Genomic DNA, 11674 nt, shown 5'->3' with positions numbered 1-11674 from the left:
TTTGACATAGTGAGTTTGGGGTCCCAAGGCTTTATTTTCTTTTCACAGTTATATGCCCTATCATGATGATTTATTATAAAGCCATATTTTAGTCCAATTAATCTGGAGGCAATGTTCAGAGAAAATTAGAAATAGGAGAGGTTGGAGCCAGGTAGAAGAGATAACAGGTTATTGCATTAGTTTCAATATAAGTTGTTAAGGGCCTGAACTAGACAGTGGAAGTAAAAAGAAAAGAAGAATAACAGTGATGTGAGCATAGATTCTTCAGGACTTCCCCACAGATTAAATATGGGGTGCAAGAAAGAGAGAAGGGTCAGAGATGATCCCAAGGTGGTTCTAATATGGGAGAGAAAGGCAAATTTACTTTAGATCTGTTGAGATTTTGGTGACACATATATTCAAGGGAAAGGGAAAATATGACATCATTACTAGAAAGGGAGCATTGGTGAGCAGGGGAGAGGCTGAGTTTTGTAGACAAGGGGATTTGGAGACATAGCTTCTAGGTAACATGTTGCAAAAGCTGTCCACAGTACAAGGTAATGGAAGTCATAGGCATAGACAAGTTTCAGAGAGAAAGAAAAGCAGACCAGGTTAACTTGAACTTGGGAGAATGAAACTTGGCAGGAGGAGAAAGACAGTGAAGGAGCTTGAGAAGTTACCACCACAAAGGGAGGAAGCGTTGACAGCTAACATTTATAAAACCCTTACTAAGAGACAAGCACGATTCTAAGAGTTTTAGATTTTTTAAAATATTTAATCCTCCCAATAAGTCCACAGGGTGAATATGATTGTGCCTGTTTTACGGATTAAGAAACTGAGGCCAGAGAGGTAAAATAATGTGCTTGAGGTCACAAAAGTGATATTAAGTAAACCTAAAATTAAAACCTTGGCAACATGAGCATGCATAATTCTCATTCTTAAGTATGTACCCAAAGAAACACACGGACAATAACATTCACGATAGCACCGTTTGTAATAGCTTAAGATTGTAAACTGTCCAAATGTCCATCAACACTAGAATGGATAAACAGATTGTGGAACATTCATATTCAATGGAATACTATGCAGCATTGGGAATGAACAAATCATTACGATAAGCATGCCACCAGCGTAAAGGTGAGTGAAAGAAGCCAGTCATCCAAGAAATGTATGCTATGATTCTATTTATATAAAGTTCAAAAAGAGGTAACACTGTGATGTGAAAAAGTCACCTGACCTTTGTGAGGTGGTAGAGACTGGGAAAGGGCCTGAGAGGGGGTTCTTGGGTGCCAGTGATGCCCTGTTCCTGACCTGGGTGGTGGTTACACAGGTGTGTTCACTTATGAAAATTCATCAAGCTGCTCACTTATGATTCATGTACTTTTCTGTGTGTAGGTAACAAACAAAAAGCACTAAAAAACAAGAAAGCAAAATAGAACCAGGGCATCTGATTTGAGGACCTACCCCCTTAACCACAGAGTGATCCAGAGAACAAGGGTCTTTTCTCCTCTTCCACAAAGAAAAATGTGGAAGGGGACCTTATAAAATTATAAATTTAAAAGAAATTGAAGAGATAGATCAACCAAATGGAATGTATGGGTCTTATTAGCATCCAAATGAAAACAAACCGTAGCTGGGTATTATGGATCATGCCTGTAATCCTAGCACTTTGGAAGGCTGGAGCAAGTGGATCACTTGAGCCCAGGAGTTTGAGACTGGCCTGGGCAACATGGTGAGATCTCATCTCTACAAAAATACAAAAAAGTAGCTGGACATGGTGGCATGCACCTGTAGTCCCAGCTACTTGGGAGGCTGAGGTGGGAGGATCACCTGAGCCCAGGAGGTAGAGGCTGCAATGGGTCATGATTGCACCACTGCACTCCAGCCTGGGTAACAGAGCAAGATCCTGTCTCAAAAAGAAACAAAACAAAACAAAACAAAAATTAAACTGTAAAAGACAATAACAAAACAATTGGGGAATGAATATTAATTATATTATGATTATGTTTTATAAAAAGTCCTTCTATTTCAGAGATACATATTGACATACTGATGGATGAAAGAATGTCTGGCATTTGCTCCACAAGAATGAGGATACGAGTGTTGAGATGAAAGATTGGCCATGGATTGATCATTGCTGAAGGTGGATGATATCTACCTGGACTTCACTGTACTTTGTCTATTTGTTGGAGTATTTTGTGAAATAAGAAGTTTTTGCAAAAGAGAAGAAGAAAACTAACATTCAGTGTGTTAGCAAAGGGTCTGATTCCCTTGGCTCCCTATTTTTAAATTTGGATCTCCTTTGAGAGAGAAAGAGAGCAAGCACATGGGTCACAGGACTAAAGGAGAAAGGGGACGTGTGGGTGGAGCATGAGCTTGTGATGCCTGCTCCTGTGGTTTTCTCTCTTCCTCTACTCCTCCACTGGAACAGTTCTGGCAAAGGCCACTGTGACCCCCACTCACTGCTGCATCCAGCAGTTGGCTTTCAGTTCTTCTTTACTTGACATCTTGGTAGCTTGGGACTCCGGTGGCCAGGCCCCCTGCTTGGGAAGCACCTCTGGTTTTCCTTTGTCCATTTCATAGCCTGCCCCATGGACTCTTCTTCCTGTGCCTGATTCTTCAGTCCTGGGCCTGTCCTCAGCCTGCTGCTCTTCTTCCCCATACCCTCTTCCCTGGTGGTTCTGTCCTCTCCCAGCGCTTGAGTTGCTGCCAGGGCTGTCTTTCTAAACAGCAGTTCTCATCAACTGATTCCCCTGTGAAGACCCAGGAATAGCTTCCCATTGCCCAAATGATAACATTCAAACTCTTCCTGGAGGTACAGGAGGCCCTTCAGCATCTTTTTGCGCCTCCACTTCCTTTCTACCTTCCCTCTGGAGCCTTCCCTCCTTCTCCTCCCCTTCACACCCTCCGAGTCAGCCAGTGACATTATCAACACTTCTGGAATGCACCAGGCCGTTCCTTGCTCCCATACCTTTGACTCGATCTGGACTACTCACCCACCCACTTCCCTACCTGGAAAACTCTACTCACCCTTTGAGACTCTGCTGCAAGCTCACTCCATCCATAAAGGCTTTCCTCATCTTCCTGTGGAGTTCATTCATCCATTCAATCATCCATTCCTAATAGATGTAGATGCAAAGACCTATGATAAGGCTGAGTGGTGGGGGCCAGAACCCACATCATTCACACTTTACCTCACAGTTCCTATCTCAGGTATTGCCTTACTTACATGATAGCTGCTCCCAAGCCCTACCCCTTGAGGCCAAGGAGGGTGACTTATTCCTCTTTGTACCCAAGTGATAGTAGGCACTAAAACACGCTTGTTCAATTGAATTGAAAGAGAAGAATTACCGAGAAAAGGCCTCTGGGTTTGGCCATTCAAACACTTTTGATAAACTTTGGGTGTCTCTGTACTAAAGTTTAGGGTTGGGGGTGAAGGGAATGAGGCTTTTTCTCCTGAGGGTTAAGGAGAAGCTAGGAATTGGTACCGCTGTAGGCCACTTGCTTGAGAAATGTTATCAGTGATATGAGGCAGGAAACAGGATGACAGCAAGACTGAGTGATGGCGGAGTTCAGCATATTTTAAAAGACAGATAGGGAAGAGCTAGTGGAAGTAGACTTGAGACGCTGGTGAGAGGCAATGTTCCAGAAGAAAATGACAAAGCAAGCTAGGTTCTTTTCTTTGTTGGGGAGGGGTTGGAGACAGGTGAACCTCATACAGGCCTGGGGGCAGCTCTTCCTCTAAGATGGAAGGGAAGGCTAGAAAGTGGAGGAGTCATAGCAGCCACTTCGGGTGCCTGCCTTATGCCAGACTCTTTCATTTCCATTACACTTAATCCTCAGTCTTCATTTTCAGATAAGGAGAATGGCTCAGTGTTTCAGTGGTTTTCCACCTGGTGACACATTAGAATCCCCTGAGGAATTTGTTAAAACAGTGCATCTGGGTCTCACTCCCAGCTTTCCTGATTTAATTTGATCTGGGAAAGAACACTGGCATCAGAATTGCTTAAGATCTTCAGGAGACTCTTTTTTTTTTTTTCAGATGGAGTTTCGCTCTTGCCCCCCAGGCTGGATGCAGTGTCATGATCTCTGCTCACTGCAACCTCCACCGCCCGGGTTCAAGCCATTCTTCTGCCTCAGCCTCCGGAGTAGCTGGGATTACAGGAGCATGCCATCACGCCCTGCTAATTTTTGTGTATTTTTAGTACAGACTGGGTTTCCCCATGTTGGTCAGGCTGGTCTTGAACTCTTGACCTTAGGTGATCCACCCACCTCGGCCTCCCAAAGTGCTGGGATTACAGGCATGAGCCACCATGCCCGGCCCAGGTGACTCTTACGTACAGAGTGGAGAACCAACGTAAGAAATCTGTCAGAGGTGACCCGCTTGCTGGGATGGAATTTAATTCAGGTCCGCCGATCCCAAAGCCCTTTCTCTTTCTCCTAGCACTGTGATTCTGAGTGTGGGTCCCACAGCAGCAGCATCGGAAACACCTGGGAGCTTTTCTAACAAAAAGAGTAGTTCTAATCTACTAAGTAAAAGACGCTGGGGTGGGGCCAGCAATGCGGTTTAATAAGCCCTCCAGGTGGTTCAAGTTTGAGACCCACCGCTCTGAAGTCTTGCTACTCAGTGTGATCCACAGATGTGTAGGATCGATATCATGATGTTAGAAATGCAGAACCTCAGGTCCCCCAAGACCTGCTGAATCAGAATTTGTGTTTGGCAAGATCCCGAGATGCTTCGCATGGTTAGAGTTTGAGAAGTAGTGCGTGAGGCCACTAGTTTCCAAACCTGGCCAATGATCAGAATTAACACACTTTTTAAAAGAAAACTACAGATTCCCTGTAATCCCAGCACTTTGGGAGGCCGAGGAGGGTGGATCACCTGAGGTCAGGAGTTCGAGACCAGCCTGGCCAACATTGTGAAATTCTGTCTCTACTAAAAATACAAAAAAATTACCAGGCATGGTGGTGGGCACCTGTAATCCTAGCTACTTGGGAGGCTGAGGCAGGAGAATCACTTGAACCTAGGAGGCGGAAGTTGCAGTGAGCCAAGATCGTACCACTGCACTCCAGCCTGGGCAACAGAGCAAGACTCTCTCAAAAACTACAGATTCCCCAGATATTCCACACAAGTTTCTAGCTAATCAGGTCTGAGCTCACACCTAGGTCCCTTTTTTAAAGCTCCCCATAAATCTGATGATAGATTAAGTTTAGCATTGCTCCACAATGCTGCTCTCTGTAGAAGTGGGAATTTTCTGAGTATATTCTTTGTCCCAGGCCCCTCAAAAAGTGCTTTCCTCACAACTAGGCTTGCTAGATTTAGCAAATGAAAATACAGAATGCCTAGTTAAATTTTAATTTCAGATAAAGAGCAAATACTTTTTTAGTATAAGTATGTCTCAAATATTGTGTGGGCTATACTTACTAAAATTATTTTAAGTAGTGAAAACAGGTTTAGCAAACTTACTAGTTAAAAATTAAATTTTATTAATATGATCAATTTAAATTTAGGAAAAGTTTCTAAAATTATGTATTATCTGAATTTCAAATTTAGCTGAGCATTTTGTATTTTACTTGGCAGCTCTACTCACAAAAGTACTGATGTTCCAAGGAGAAGTTTGGCATAACCATATTGAGGGCAAGAAGAGGCAGAACTTGTCAGACATCAATAAGAAATGGATGAATGGGTGAATACCAAAGATATCATGTAAAGCTGCCTCAGTCAGCTTAGGCTAAGTTATCCTGCAGTAACAAATGACCTTCTCAACTCAGTGGCTAAATAAACCCCAAACTTAACTTTCCCTTCCCTCCCCTCCCCTCCCCTCCCCTTTTCTTCCCTCCCCTTCCCCTTCCTCTCCCCTTCCTGCTCATCCTTCCCCTTCCCCTCCCCTTCCTGCTCGTCCTTCCCCTTCCCCTTCTCCTTCCCCTCCTTTCCTCTTTTGAGACCGAGTCTTGCTCTGTCAACCAGGCTGGAGAGCAGTGGCACAATCTCAGCTAACTGCAACTTCTGCCTCCTGGGTTCAAGTGATTCTTGTGTCTCAGCCTCCCGAGTAGCTGGGACTACAGGCCCCCACCACCATGCCTGGCTAATTTTTGTATTTTTAGTAGAGACAGGGTTTCGCCATGTTGGTCAGGCTGGTCTCAAAATCCTGACCTCAAGTGATCCACCTGCCTCGGTCTCCCAGAGTTCTGGGATTACAGGCATGAGCCACTGCACCTGGCCCAAACATTTGTTTCTTATTTGCATTACATATCCATAGAGGTCAGCTATCTTCCTCCTCATTCTGTGACCAAGGCTCATAGGAGGTTTCTAACTGAAACATTTTTGTTCTCCTCAAAAAGGAAAAAAATAAAAGTGTGACATGACTCTTAAAGCTTGGGTGACCAACTATCCCAGTTTGCCCAGGACTGGGGGTTTCCTGGGACACAACACTTTAGTGTTAAAACCAGAATAGTCTTCATCTTCAGGTAACTGAGGTTGGTCACCCTACAATAAAGCTTCTACCCGAAAGTGGCACGCACCACTTCCATTGGCCAAAAAAGTCATATGACCAAGTTTGTCATCAGGGAGTGAGCATTATAATCGTCCAGTATTGAAGGACCCTGTAGGATAAACATACCCAATAGCAATAACTTAAGCATACCCTTAGAATGACCCTGTATGGCAGACGCACCTGAGTGTGTGCTCTGAGCTAGGGAATCTGGGAGTGGCCAACCCAGAGATTCCTTCCTGTCTATGAGGAACATGTGAGCTCCACCCCACTCCCTTCCTGTCTGGTGGAATGTGGGCTGTATAAGGGATGGAGGCATTTGTTTTAGGTTAAATGCAGGTTAGCAGGTGAAGGTTGTTAAGGGGAGGGTGTTAAGTGAAAATACTGTATAAACTGCATGCTGTTTGCAAGTGGTTGCGTTTTTCCTGTCCAGTCTGCCACTGCTGGAGACTCTCCCCTGTATGTAAGCCCCAAATAAAACCCTATGTCTTTTTTTTTCTTTTGAGATGGGGTTTTGCTCTTGTTGCCCAGGCTGGAATGCAAAGGCACAATCTTGGCTCACTGCAACCTCCACCTCCCGGGTTCAAGTGGTTCTCCTGCCTCAGCCTCCCAAGTAGCTGGGATTATAGGCGCTTGACACCATGCCCAGCTAATTTTTTATATTTTTAGTAGAGATGGGGTTTCACCATGTTGGCCAGGCTGGTCTTGAACTCCTGACCTCAGGTGATCCACTCGCCTTGGCCTCCCAAAGTGCTGGGATCACAGGTGTGAGCCACCGTGCCCGGCCAAAACCCCATGTCTTATTTGCTACCTTTGGGTCTCTTCTTTGACCTCTTGAACCTGGTGCCTTCCCTACTGAGGTTAATTAGGGTTCAGCAAAACAGACCCATGGAGAGGAGCAATGAGTATTTAATAATGCAGTCTACCACAGAGAGCAAGCGGGGGGCACACTTCAGGAAGGCACATGCCTTCATTAGGAGGAAAATAGAAAAGGAAGGCCCTTCCGGACGGCAGAGCCAAAGGCCATGAAAGAGAATGGCATGAGGAACCCCCTTCCTCCAGGGGCAGGACTAAGACCTAATCTAGAAATATTCCCTATCCCCAGGATAGGGGGCCCCTTATGATGTCAGCCCAGTGGAATTTCAAGATGTCCATAGATCAATGATTACCCATATCTGCTGTCCACATGCTATTCTAGAGGCTTGCCCACTCCCTCATGCCTTGAACCTGTAAACACTGTGTAACCTTGACCAATATCATGTCTCTCATTCTTTCCTTTCTAAATAATGTTAGAAATGCAGAACCTCAGGCCTTCCCCCAGATCTGCTGAGTGTTTATTGAGATTACCCCATCCCTGTTCTTCTTTGGCCCATGGGGTATGTGGAGGGCTGATAACTAGACTTCTTAGTTCTGGATCTCCAGACCAAGAGGAAACCACAACCAGACCCAATGTAGGAACTACCATGAGATCTTGGACTTAATGTCTGATGCTTGTATTAGGGATGCAGATAATTGCGACAAGGAGGGATACTACGGTAGCTTGTGATACTATTTCAAAATATCTGTTGCCCCTCTAGGAGTGTCCCTTCCAGGTCGCTTTCTACATAGGGATTATATTTGTAACCCACTGACCTTAGGCTTAGCCATGTGACTTGCTTTGGCCAATAGAATGGGAGCAGAATGAACACATGTCACTTCTGAGGAGGAGTTTGAAAAAAAATCACATGGCTCACCATTGTCTCTTTTTCTTCTGCCTGGAGACTAGTAATGTTCCAGATAGAGCCTGCTCCTTCAGCCTGGATCCCAGAGCAGAGTTACAGCCAATCCACAACATCTGTATAGTATAAGTGAGAAATAACTGGAGTTATAAGCCACTGAGATTTTGGTGATGTTTGTTACCACAACACAACCAAGCCTACCCTTTCTTCCTGATACAAGAGTAAATAGCGGGGCATGGTGGCTCATGCCTATAATCCCAGCACTTTGGGAGGTCGAGGCAGGTGGATCACTTGAGGCCAGGAGTTCAAGACTAACCTGGCCAACATGGTGAAACCCTGTCTCTACTAAAAATACAAAAATTAGCCATGCATGGTGGTACGCACCTGTAATCCCAGCTACTTGGGAGGCTGAGGCAGGAGAATCACTTGAACCTGGGAGGCAGAGGTTGCAGTAAGCTGAGATCATGCCACTGCACTCCAGCCTGGGTGACAGAGCAAGATTCTATCTCAAAAAAAAAAAAAAAAAAAAAAAAAAAGAGTAAATGAACAAGATGACAGGAGAATGCTTCTGTGTGATTCCATTTTTACAAAGTTTGCAAGCAGGCAAAACTAAACAATATATTATTTAGGAAAAAACCTGGAGTGGCAAAATTATAAAGAAAGCAAGAACATGAGTAACACAAAACTCACAAGGGTGGTTACTTTTGATTGAGGGTCAGAGAAACACAATTGGAGAGTTCTAAACTACTAAATTATATTTACTGTCTTGTGTGTGAATTTTACAACTTAAAGAAAAAGATTATGCCTGTAATCCCAGTTACTTGGAAGGCTGAAGTGGGAGAATCATTTGACGCCAGGAGTTTGAGGCCAGCCTTGGAAAAATAGTGAGACCTCATCTTTAAAAAAATTTACTTAATTAGCCAGGCGTGGTTGTGCATGCCTATAGTTCCAGTTGCTCTAGAGACTGAGACAGGAGGATTGCTTGTGAGCCCAGGAGTTTGAGGCTGCAGTGAGCTATGATTGTGCCACTGTGCTCCAGCCTGGGCAACAGAGAGAGAGATCCTATCTCTTAAAAAAAAAAAAGAAAAGAAAAGAAAAAAAGAGCTTGCCAGACTGTTTTCCAAGTGACATACCAATATCTCCTGTCCATGTGCTGTTCTAGAAGCTTGCCTTTGGGAGGCTGAGGTGAGTGGATCACAAGGTCAGGAGTTCAAGACCAGCCTGGCCAATATGGTGAAACCCCATTTCTACTAAAAATACAAAAATTAGCAGGGTGTGGTGGCATGCGCCTGTAGTCTCAGCTACTCAGGAGGCTGAGGCAGAAGAATCACTTGAACCCGGGAGGTGGAGGTTGCAGTGAGCTAAGATCTAGTCACTGCACTCCAGCCTGGGCAACAGAGAGAGACTCCCTCTTGACAAAAAAAAAAAAAAAAAAGAGGAAGCTTGCCCACTTCCTCATGCCTTGAACCTGGGAAAACTCTGTAACCCTGACCAATATCATATGATGCCATATGGTGCTCTGTGACTTCTGAGGCCAGGTCATAAAAATGCCATGCACTTGTGCTTTGCTTTCTCGGGACACCTTCCCTTGGACCCCAGTTACCAGCTAGTCTGATGAAGCCCGGCTAGCCCGTGTGGAGAGAACACATGGAGGGACCACGTGTAGGTGTTTGGGCTGAAAGCCCAGCTGAGGTTCCAGCCAAACCACCAGACATGTGGGTGAAGACGCCTCCGGATGACTCTAGCCCCCAATTGTTGAGTCATTCTCAGCTTTCAAGTCTTTCCAGCTGAGGTCTCAGACACCAGGGAGCAGAGGCTAGCCACCCCTGCTAGTTGCTGTCTAATTTCCTGACTCAAAGACTCCGTATGCAAAATAAAATGGTTGTTTTGTGCTACTTACATTAGGGGTGGTTTGTTATGTAGCAGTACATAACTGAAATCATTTATACATGCACACACACAGAGTTTGTGTGTGTGTGTGTGTGTGTGCACGCGCGCACATGTGTGTATGTATAAGAATTTCTCCCTTGGGCCCTATAAAAATAACATTAGATGGTTAGTTGCCCACAGAATGCTCTGTGGGAGACCCTGAGGGGTAGAAGTCCTGTAGGGGAGAAAAACAGAAAAAGACTATGAAGTCTAGGGTTTGGTCTTTGAGAAAGAAATTCTCCCTTCTTCTATGGTAAAGAAGAGGAAGGTGATTCAGTATTTGTGGCCAGAGAGTCCCACTAGACCGTTTCTTTCATGTGATCATTCACTGGTTTATTGAAGAATGAGTTCATTCATTACACAGTGGCTGATCATCTACAGGCATCAGGCTGTGAGTGGAGAGCCCAATGTGTCATGGTACCTACCTCAAGGTTTGGACTCTCAGAGCCCAGAAGGGAAAAGACGGAGAACAAGTGAATAGAGTTTGCTCCACAGAGTGTTAGGATAGTAGCAGGCAGGAGGTGCTGTAGAACTCCAGCCAGGTCTCACAGAAGACATCTGGGGTGTTGGAGAAAAGCTGAGTATTGGGAAAAAGGCTGAGGCAGGGCTTGCATGGCTGACATAATGTAAAACAGTCTTGGAACATGCCTGGGGTCCAGGGTCTAAAACCCCTCATGGCCTTTGGAACACCAAGCTCTGTGCCAAAGGGTGGAAACCTGCCCTGCCACACCACAATCTAAGCCCAGGGCATAAAACCCCTTGTGGCTTGGACAGAATCCAGGGCTCAGGGCTTAAAACTCCTTGTGGCCTCTGGAATGTGTCTAGGCTTGCTGGCTTCTTGCTTCTAGCACTCCCAGGCTATTAGATCGATTGTATCTTAAACTAGAAGAACATGTTTCCCATTATCTCAAGTAGCAGAACATGTTCCATATGCTTCAAAGAAAATGCTAAACTGTCACAGTTGTAGATCATGTGCTTGACACACTGCTTTCTTTCAACCCCCACATCCTCACCACCTGCTTCTTTGTTTGATCACCAATAAATAGTGTGGGCTTCCAGAGCTCCGGGCCTTAGCAGCCTCCATACTAGCATTGGCCCCCTGATTCCACTTTATGCACTCTTGTCTTGTCTCATTCCTTTAACTCCACTGGACTTTGTAGCCCCCATGGCCTGGTGTTGGGTCTGATCACCCCAACATGGGGCCCCACCATCAATTCACATCTCCTTTCTCAACTGTATAGAATCTGGAGCAGAAAGAGCTGTGAATCTCAAGACTTTCTGCCACTTGTTTATTCAGAGTCCAAACTCCCTAAGTATGGTGACCTCACAAAGTATCCAGACACATTTTCCAAACTTCATGGCATCTGGAGAAAGGACGACTAACACAGCTGTGCCATGCCACTGTGCAATCAGGCACTCAGCTGCAGACACCAAAGGGAACTGTTTCACCACAGCTTGACTTGGCCTCTTGGCTGGCCCGTGGCTCTCTTGGCCTGCCGCAACAGGTACTCTTCACTGAAAAGGTATCTTGCTGAGCACAGGTTTCTGCCCAGCCCT

At 45.2% G+C, this 11674-nt stretch overlaps 1 long non-coding RNA gene across 1 annotated transcript; it reads right to left on the bottom strand.

The window, feature by feature from the left end:
- Positions 1–958: 958 nt before the first annotated feature.
- LOC103786399 (uncharacterized) lies at positions 959–10643 on the bottom strand. Its single transcript, XR_612120.5, has 5 exons — positions 10543–10643; positions 8573–8690; positions 8204–8304; positions 3010–3098; positions 959–2732 (listed from the first exon to the last, which is right to left on the bottom strand). It is a non-coding gene; the product is annotated as an uncharacterized LOC103786399 (long non-coding RNA).
- Between the last annotated feature and the right edge of the window lie 1031 nt (positions 10644–11674).

This window comes from Pan paniscus, chromosome 16 (genome assembly GCF_029289425.2).
Source record: "Pan paniscus chromosome 16, NHGRI_mPanPan1-v2.0_pri, whole genome shotgun sequence".
Classification (NCBI taxonomy): domain Eukaryota; kingdom Metazoa; phylum Chordata; class Mammalia; order Primates; family Hominidae; genus Pan; species Pan paniscus.
The sequence above is the reverse complement of the archived record's forward strand: the minus strand, read 5'-3'. Positions and strand labels throughout refer to the sequence as shown.